Raw genomic sequence first — 10,198 nt, 5'->3', positions numbered from 1 at the left:
ATCTTTCTTGATCTATAGCAACCTGTTCAAAAGGGTGAGATAATATCTATTGATTGTAACATATATTTTATAATAAAAGAGAAAGCATATTAATAGCAGGATTTTTTCTTAAAATATAATCTTCCTGGCCTTGCTTAAAGAAGTGAAACTGTCATAGATTTATATTCTATGGCAGAACCATCTCAGGGAGAATACCTGCTAGTGTTTAGCTTCTCCTTGATGGCTCCTGGCATTTTTCTCTTTGCATGTGTATGGTGTACATGACTACCTGAGTGAATGCATTTGGAAGAATAACATTATTTAATGTTTCTAGTTTTCATCTTATAGGAGGAAATCAGGTTCTTTTGATTGAATCCAGAGAACTCTGATACCATTATTGAGGCTCCCCCTCTGAGGATTTCCTGACTCCACCTTAAATACAAGTCTGTGCAGGCTCTGGTGACTCTACTGTGGTTCTCAGGCTTGTATGAAAAGTACCTTGTCTTGAAGCAGTCATCCCAAGCTCACAATTTTTTTTTAAAGTCAACCTTAGTTGTGGGCTTATTTTACCTTCTCACCTAGAACTTGTAGCATTTACTGAATGGTATTGAGACTATCTTTCTATTTGACTGAACAGTTTTAGACTCTGACATTAATTCAAGATGTTTTAATTTCATTTAGCAAGCAGAACTTAATGTAGTTTTCCCTTAATAAAGTATTCTTTCTATTTATTAGCAAATAAAAATCTAGAAAAATACATTTTTCTTGTTTTGGTTTTGTTTTGAGGCAAGATCATTCATGTAGCCTAAACTGGTCAGGAACTCACAATCATCCTGCCTAGATATGCTGGGATTACAGACATCTCCACATATTCACAACTCCTCATAGTTGGTCTTTGGCTACTTTCCAAATGTCACACAATTGCAGAAACTATGTCAGCCAGCAAAATCATGTTCCTTCTAGAGCATGAAGTAAATCAGAATCAGCTACTATGGACAATCTGAAGCATCCCCATATCCAACACGTGGGAAACATATAAACAAACAAAACATATTCTTATAAACTTTCTGTGCTTTTTTAAGAAATCAAACTCCAAAATTATTAGTACAACTCAATAACTGTGGTAACCATCAACAATAGACAAGATCAAGTAGTAGAAAGAATACCGAGGGTGGATGGCAGGATCAATGCAGTGTAACCTTTAGATAACAGTGGATGAAATTATCAGAGACTATAACATAACCACACACCTAAGATCTGTGCAATAGGAGTAAGAGATCAAACCTAAAGACAGACAGAGATCAAAAGCTAGAAGTATTAAATATCTATTCAGTGAAATCAGAACAAAAACTCTTTCATATTTAGAGAAAGAAATAGATAGACAAACATAAGAAGAACTTGGGAAAGAAAAAGAAGAAGAACTTGAAACCCCAAGAAGACAAGTAGACATGGTTAGAGAATATCTGCTCTATGATATAGTAAACATCTCAGCAACACAAAACAATTATTAAAAACTAGAAGAGGGAAATGCCAATATATCTAGAAGGGCAAACATAAAAACAACTGCCTACCTCTTACCAGAAATGGAAAACTAGAAAGAAGAATGACTTCTTTCAAAACATGGAAGTTTATTGCTGCCAGTAAAAATTTTATATCTCACATACAAATCTTTTCAAATTAATGGAAACATAAAGAGTTTAAAATAAATACAATTTAACACCCTTTGTGAGCATCAAGCCAGCACCACAGAAGATACAGGCAATTCAAACAGGAAAAGAAGATAGTCTTATTTATAAGAGGACACAAAGTCAGGCTTACTGGTTGTGTGCCTTTAATTTCAGCAGTCAAGAGGCAGAGGCAGGCAAATCTCTGAGTTTGAGGCCATCCTGGTCCTCAAAGTAAGTTCCGGGAAGCCAGGGTATTACACAGAGAATCCTGTTTTGGAAAACAAAACAAAAACAAACAAAAACCACAAAAACAAGACATCAAAAACCCAGAGCACATAAAGGATAAAATTTCATGAAAGGACTAGATTAACAGGAAAAAGTAAGAAAGAATCCAACAGGACCAACACACAGGAAAATAGCAAAATTTAATTCCAAGGACAAAGAAAGAAAAGATCAATAATTCAACTAAAAGCAATCAACAAAACTATAGACCTTAGCAAAATTATCCTTATATGTCACTAATACCCATAAGCACAAATGAATTTAATATTTCAATTGAAAATTTTAGAATGACAGAGCTAAGGCTATCTCACAGTCTTCCAGGTCCAAAACCTGCCCAGAGAGAGCTGGGTCTCCCAGGAGTGCTCTCACTCCTAAGCCCATAGGTGAGACCCTACTTTCGCTCCACTGCATGAATGAAAAGGGACCCACCAAGAGTACTGTGAAGCAGCCTGAGACACAATTCTTCTGGTCTCCATTTGTGACCAGAGTTGATGCTGTCCGATAGATCTCCAAACCCAAAACCTCCCAGGAGAGAGCAGGATGCCCAGGAGTACTCTCACTCCAAAGATCACAAGCTCAAAGGCTCACAGAAGGGCTAAACTCCAGTCAGAGACAGCTATAACTAGATGGCAAGAGGCAAGCACAAACACCTAAGCAACAGAAACCAAAACTACTTGGTACTATCAGAATCCAGTTCTTCCACCACAGCAAGTACTAGATATCCAGACACACCAGAAAAGCAAGATTTTAATTTAAAATCACATCTCATGATGATGATAGAGACCTTTAGGAAGAACATGAATAACTGCCTTAAAGAAATACAGAAGAAAACAAACAAGTAGAAGCCCTAAAAAAGAAATGCAAAAATCACATAAGAGTTACACGGAAAAACAAGCAAACAGGTGAAAAAACTGAACAAAACCATCCAGGATCTAAAAATGGAAGTAAAAACAATATAGAAATCACAAGCGTGGAGATAGGAAACTTAGGAAAGAGATCAGGAGTCATAGACAAAGCATCACCAACAGAATACAAGAGATTTAAGAGAGAAGTTCAGGGGCACAATATACCATAGAAAACATCGACACAATAGTCAAGGAAATGCAAATAGCATAAAGCTCCTAAAACAAAATATCCAGGAAATTCAGGACAAAATAAGAAGACCAAATTTAAGGGTAATAAAAATAGAAAAGACTGAAGATTCCCAACTTAAAGAGCCAGTAAATATCTTCATCAAAATTATAGAAGAAAAATTCCCTAACCTAAAGAAGGAGATGCTCATAAACATACAAGAAGCCTACAGAACTACAAATAGATTGGACCATAGAAGGAATTTCTTCCCTCATACAATATCAAGACACCAAATGCACAAAACAAAGAAGAATATTAAAAGCAGTAAGGGGAAATGGTCAAGTAACATATAAAGGCAGACCTATCAGAATTACACCAGACTTCTCAACAGAGACTATGAAAGCTAGAAGATCTTGGGCAGATGTCATATAGACCCTAAGAGAACACAAATGCCATCCCAGGCTACCATATCCAGCAAAACTCTCAATTAACATAGATGGAGAAGTCAAGATATTTCATGACAAAACCTAATTTATACAATATCATTCCACAAAGTAAAGGATAATAGACAAAACACTCCAATACAAGAGGGAAATAACACCAAAGAAAAAGCAAGAAAGTAATTTTCCTGAAACTAACCTAAGAGAAGATAGCCACACAAACCTAATTCCACTTCTAACAACAAAAATAACAGGAAACAACAATCATTATTTCTTAATATGTCTTAACATCAATGGAATCAATTGCCCAATAAAAAGACATAGACTAACAGACTACAGGCGTAAAGAGGACCCAGCATTGTGCTGCATACAGGAAACACACCTCAGTGACAAATTCAGACACTACCTCAGAGTGAAAGGTAAATAGATGTAACTAGAAAATATCATCGTGAGTGGGGTAACCCCATCACAAAAGAACATATATGGTATGTACTCACTGATAAGTGGATATTTTAGCCCAAAACCTCAGAATACACAAGATGCAATCATCAGACCACTTGTAGCTCAAGAAGGTGAAAGACCAAAGAGTAGATGTTTCTGTCCTTCATGGAAAGGAGAACAAACAGTCATAGGAGAAAATACAGAGACAAAGTATGGAGCAGAAACTAAGGGAAAGGTCATCCAGAGATGGCCCCATCCAGGGATCCATCCCATATACTGTTACCAAACACAGACAATATTGTGGATGCCAAGAAGTGCATGGTGACAGGAGCCTGATATAGCTGTCTCCTCAGAGGCTCTGCCAGAGCCTGAGAAATACACAGTCAGATGCTCTCAACCAACCACTGGACTGAAAACAGGTCCCCTCAATGGAGAAGTAAAAAAAAAAATAAGAAAAAGAAGGACTGAAGGAGGTGAAGGGGTTTTCAATCCCATAGGAAGAAAAACAATATCAACCAACCAGACCCCCTAGAGCTTGCAGAGACTAAACCACCAACTGAAGAGTACAAATGGAGGGAGCCATAGCTCCAGCCACATATGTTGCATAGGATGGCCTTATTGGGCATCAATGAGAGGAGAGCCCCTTGGCCCTGTGAAAGCTTAATGCCTTCTTGTAGGGGAATGCCAGGGCAGGGAGATAGGAGGAAATGGGTGGGTGGGGGAACACCTTTATAGAGGCAGGTGGAGGGGTGAAGGGATAGGGGGATTCCAGAGTGGAAATTGGGAAAGGGAATAGTGTTTAGAATGTTATTAAAGAAAATATCCAATAAAAAAAGAATTACTTGGAAAACATGATTTTCAAACTAGAAATGATAGAAACAAAAAGTTAGTTTCTAGACAAATGTGAGCTCTAAAATAGTACTTAGTATTTACTAGGACTTACTTTGTTATCCTCAATGTCCTATTTTACAAATGGTTCCATAGGTCAACAAAAAAGAATGTCTGTTGGATGGAATTATTCTGTAGAAATTTGTCAAGTCCACAGAGGTTTCTGTGTTCATTTTTTAGTTTTACTTTTCTAGGTATAAAATAATGAAGTATTGAAACTACACTATGGATCTATCTGACCAAGTTCAGTAGTGTTTGTTTTATAAAATTAAGAATCATTATTTTATGAAATTATTTTTTTATTAATATATGGTGCCATTTGCTATCTCTTTTATTTTGGTTTTGAAATCTACCGTAAGTGACATCCATAGAGCTATGCCAGCTTGTTACTGGCTTCTGTTTGCTTAATAAGCTGGTATCTATCCTTTGCCAATTAGGTGTTTCTTGGAGGCATCATTTTTTAATCTAATCAGTCTGTCTAAATTTTTTTTGCATTTTAATTGGATCTTAATATATATATACACATTTCAAATGCTATCCCCTTTCACCCCTCTCCCATCACTCATCCCCTAATTCTATGAGGATGCTCCCACTTCAAACCACCCACTCCTACTTCGATGCCCTGGCATTCACCTACACTGGGGAAAATGAGCCTCCATAGGACCAAGGACTTCTATTGTTGCTAGCCAATGACATCCTTTGCTACACCTGCAGCTGGAGCCAAGGAGTCCCTATGAGTGTACTCAAAGGTTGGTGGTTTAGTCCCTGGGAGCTTTAGGGCTCTGGTTGGTTGATATTGTTGTTCTTCCTATGGGGTTGCAAATACCCTCAGCTCCTTCAGTCCTTTCTGTAACTCCTCCATAGGAATCTTTCTGATCAGTTTGATGGTTAGCTGCAAGCATCCTCATCTGTATCAGTAAGGCTCTGGCAGAGCCTCGCAGAAGACATCCATATCAGGCTCCTGTCAGCAAGCACTTCTTGGCATCATCAATAGTTACTGTGTTTGGTGGCTGCATATGGGATGGATCCCCAGGTGGAGCAGTCTATGGATAGCTTTTTCTTCAGTCCCTGCTCCATTTTATGTCCCTGAATTTTCTCCCATGAGTACTTTGTTCTTCATTCTGAGAAGAAATGAAGCATACACATTGTGGTCTTCCTTCTTCTTGAGTTTCACATGTTCTGTGAATTTTGGGGGGGCAATTCAAGCTTTTGGGCTACTACCCACTTATCAGTGAGTGCACACCATGTATGTTCTTTTGTGATAGGATTACTGATGATATTTTCTAGTTCCATCCATTTGCCTAAGAATTTCATATAGTCATTGTTTTTAATAGCTGAGTAGTACTCCATTGTGTAAATGTAGCCCATTTTCTGTATCCATTCATCTGTTGAAGGGCATCTGGTTTCTTTCCAGCTTCTGTGTATTATAAATAAGGATTCTATGAATATAGTGGAGCATGTGTCCTTGTTATTATATGTTGGAGCATCTTTTGGGTGTATACCCAGGAGTGGTATAACTGGGTCACTCCTCAGGTAGCATAATGTCCAATTTTCTGAGGAACCTCCAGATTGATTTCCAGAGTGGTTGTACCAGCTTACAATCCCACCAACAATCAAATAGTGCTCCTATTTCTCCACATCCTTGCCAGTATCTGCTGTTGCCTGAGTTTTTGATCTTAGACATCTGACTGGTATAAGGTAGAATCTCAGGGTTGTTTTGACTTGCATTTCCCTAATGATTAAGGATGTTGAACACTTCTTTATGTGCTTCTCAGGCATTCAGTATTGTTCAGTTGAGAATTCTTTGTTTAGCACTGCTCCCCATTTTTAATAGAATGATTTGATTCTCTGGAGTCTAACTTCTTGAATTCTTTGTGTACATTGGATATTAGTCCTCCATCACATGTAGGATTGGTAAGGACTTTTTTCCAATCTGTTGGTTGCCATTTTGTCCTATTGATAATATCCTTTGCCTTATAGAAGCTTTACAATTTTGTGAGGTCCCATTTGTCACTTCTTGATCTTAGAGCATATACCATTGGTGTTCTATTCAGGAAAATTTCCACTGTGCCTATGTGTTCATTTGAGGTTCTTCCCCACTTTCTCTTCTATTAGTTTCAGTGTATTGGGTTTTATGTGGAAGTCCTTGATCCACTTGGACTTGAACATTGTACAGGACTATTAGAATGGATTAATTTGCATTCTTCTACATGCTGACCACCAGTTGAACCAGCACCATTTGTTGAAAAGGCTGTCTTCTTCCTACTGAATGATTTTAGCTTCTTTGACAAAGATCAAGTGACCATAGTCCATAGTTGTGTGGGTTCATTTCTGGATCTTCAGTTCTATTCCATTGATCTACCTGTCTGTCTGTCTACCAATACCATAGTGGTTTTTTTTTTTTTTTTTTGGTTATTTTTTATCATGATTGCTCTGTAATGACTGTAATGACTCTGTAACTCTGCTTGAGTTTGGGGATGGTGATTCCCTCAGAAGTTATTTTATTGTTGAGAATAGTTTTTGGTATCCTGGGCTTTTTGTTATTCCAAATGAATTTGCAAATTGCTCTTTCTAACTCTATGGAGAATTGAATTGGGATGCTATTGAATCTGCAGATTTCCTTTGGCAAGATGGCCATTTTTACACTATTAATCCTGCAATACATGAGCATGGAAGATCTTTTCATCTTCTGAGATCTTCAATTTCTTTAGAGACTTCAAGTTCTTGACATATAGATCTTTCATTTTCTTGGTTAGAGTCACACTGAGGTATTATATTTTATTTGTGACTATTGTGAATGGTGTCATTTCCCTGACTTCTTTTGCAGCCTGCTCATTTTTTTGAGTAGTGGAAGGCTATTGATTTGTTTGAATTAATTTTCTATCCAGCCACTTTGCTGAAGTTGTTTATCAGGTTTAGGAGTTCTCTGGTGAATTTTTGGGGTCAATTAACTATACTATTATACCATCTGGAAACAGTGGTATTTTGACTTCTTCCTTTCTGATCTGTATCACTTCGACCTTTTTTTTTTGTTGTTGTTGTCTAATTGTTCTGGCTAGGACTTCAAGTAATATACTGAACAGGTAGGGAGAGAGTGGATAGCCTTGTTCCTCATTTTAGTGGGATTGCTTGAAGTTTCTCCCCATTTAGTTTGATGTGGGCTACTGGTTTGCTTTGCATTGCATTTACTTGTGACTAGGTATTGGCCATGAAGTCCTGATCTTTCCAAAACGTTTATCATAAAGGGGTGTTGAATTTTGTGAAATGCTTTCTCAGCATCTAACGAGATGATCATATATTTTTTCTTTGAATTTCTTTATTTAGTGGATTAAGTTGATGGATTTCTGTATATTGAACCATCCCTACATCACTAGGGTGAATCCTACTTGATCATAATGGATGATTGTTTTGTTATGTTCTTGGATTCGGTTTGCAAGAATTTTATTGAATGTTTTTGCATCCATGTTCATAAGGAAGACTGGTCTAAGGTTCTCTTTGTTGGGACTTTGTGTGGTTTAGATATAAGCGTAATTGTGGCTTCATAGAACAAATTGGGTAATATCCTTCTGTTTCTGTTTGGTGGAATGGTTTGAAGAGTATTGGTATCTTCTTTGGAGGTCTGATAGAATTCTGCACGAAACCCATGTGGTCCTGAGCTTTTTGTGGTTAGGAGACTTTTAATGACTGCTTCTATTTCCTTAGGGCTTATGGGATTGTTTAGATGATTTACCTGATCCTGATTTAACTTTGGTTCCTGTTATCTGTCCAGAAAATTGTTCATATCATCCAGATTTTCCAGTTTTGTTGAGTATAACCTTTTGTAGTAGGATCCGATAATTTCTTGAATTTCCTCTTTTTCTGTTCCTATGTTGACATTTTCATTTCTGATTTTATTAATTTCGATACTGTTCATGTACCCTCTGGTTAGTCTGGCTAAGCATTTCATCTATCTTGTTGATTTTCTTAAAGAACCAGTTCCTGGTTTTGTAGATTCTTTGTATAGTTATTTTTGGTTCTACTTGGTTGGTTTCAGCTCTGAGTTTGATTATTTCCTGCCTTCTATTCCTCTTGGGTGAATTTGCTTCTTTTTGTTCTAGAGCTATCAAGTGTGCTGTCAAGTTGTTAGTGTCCGCTCTCTCCAGTTTCTTTTTGGAGGCACTCAAAGCTATGAGTTTTCATCTTAGCACTGCCCTCATTATATACCATAAGTTTGGGTATATTGTGCCTTCATTTTCATTAAATTCTAAAAAGTTTTTCATTTCTTTCTTTATTTCTTCCTTGACCAGGTTGTTGTTGAGTAGAGCTTTATTCAGCTTCCATGTGTATATGGGCTTTCTGCTATTTTTGTTGTTGTTGAAGACCAGCTGCAGTCCATGGTGATCTGATAGGATGCACAGCATTATTTGAATCTTCTTGTATCTGTTGAGGCCCTTTCGTAACCAATCATATGGTCCATTTTGGAGAAGGTACCATGAGGTTCTGAGAAAAAGGTACATTCTTTTGTTTTAGGATGAAATGTTTTATAGATAGCTGTTAAATCCATTTGGTTCACAACTTCTGTTAGTTTCACTGTGTCTCTGTCCAGTTTCTGTTTCCACGATTTGTCCACTGATGAGAGTGGGTTAGTGAAATCTTCCACTATTATTGTGTAAAGTGCAACATATGCTTTGAGCTTTACTAAACTTTCTTTTATGAATATGTGTGCCCTTGCATTTGGAGCATAAATATTCAAAATTGAGAGTTCAACCTGTTAGATTTTTTTCCTTTGATGAGTATGAAGTGCTCTTCTTTATGCTTTTTGATAACTTCTGGTTGAAAGTCAATTTTTTTCAATATTACACCAGCTACTCTAGCTTGTTTCTGGGAACCATTTACTTGGAAAAGTTTTTCCAGCCTTTTACTCTGAGGTAGTGTCTGAATTTGTCACTGATGTGTGTTTCCTATATGCAGAAATATGCTGGGTCCTGTTTAAGTTTCCACTCTGTTAGTCTATGTCTTTGTATTGGAGAATTGAGTCCATTGATGTTAAGAGATATTCAGGAGTAATGATCGTTGTTTCCTGTTATTTTTGTTGTTAGAGGTAGAATTAAGTTTCTGTGGCTATCTTCTTTTGGCTTTGTTGCAAGAAGATTACTTTCTTGCTTTTCCTACTGTGTACTTTCCCTCATTGTGTTGGAGATTTCCATCTATTATCCTTTGTAGGGCTGGACTTTTGGAAAGATACTGTTTAAATTTGTTTTTGTCATGGAATGTCTTGGTTTCTCCATCTATGTTATTTAAGAGTGTTGCTTGGTATAGTAGCCTGGACTAGCATTTGTGTTCTCTTAGGATCTGAATGACATCTTCTCAGGATCTTCTAGCTTTCCTTGTCTCTGTTGAAAAGTCTGGTGTAATTCTGAATAGATCTGCCTTTACATATTACTTGACCTT

The sequence above is a fragment of the Rattus norvegicus genome, chromosome 5 (genome assembly GCF_021556685.1).
Source record: "Rattus norvegicus strain SHRSP/BbbUtx chromosome 5, alternate assembly SHRSP_T2T, whole genome shotgun sequence".
NCBI lineage: Eukaryota > Metazoa > Chordata > Mammalia > Rodentia > Muridae > Rattus > Rattus norvegicus.
The sequence above is the reverse complement of the archived record's forward strand: the minus strand, read 5'-3'. Positions refer to the sequence as shown.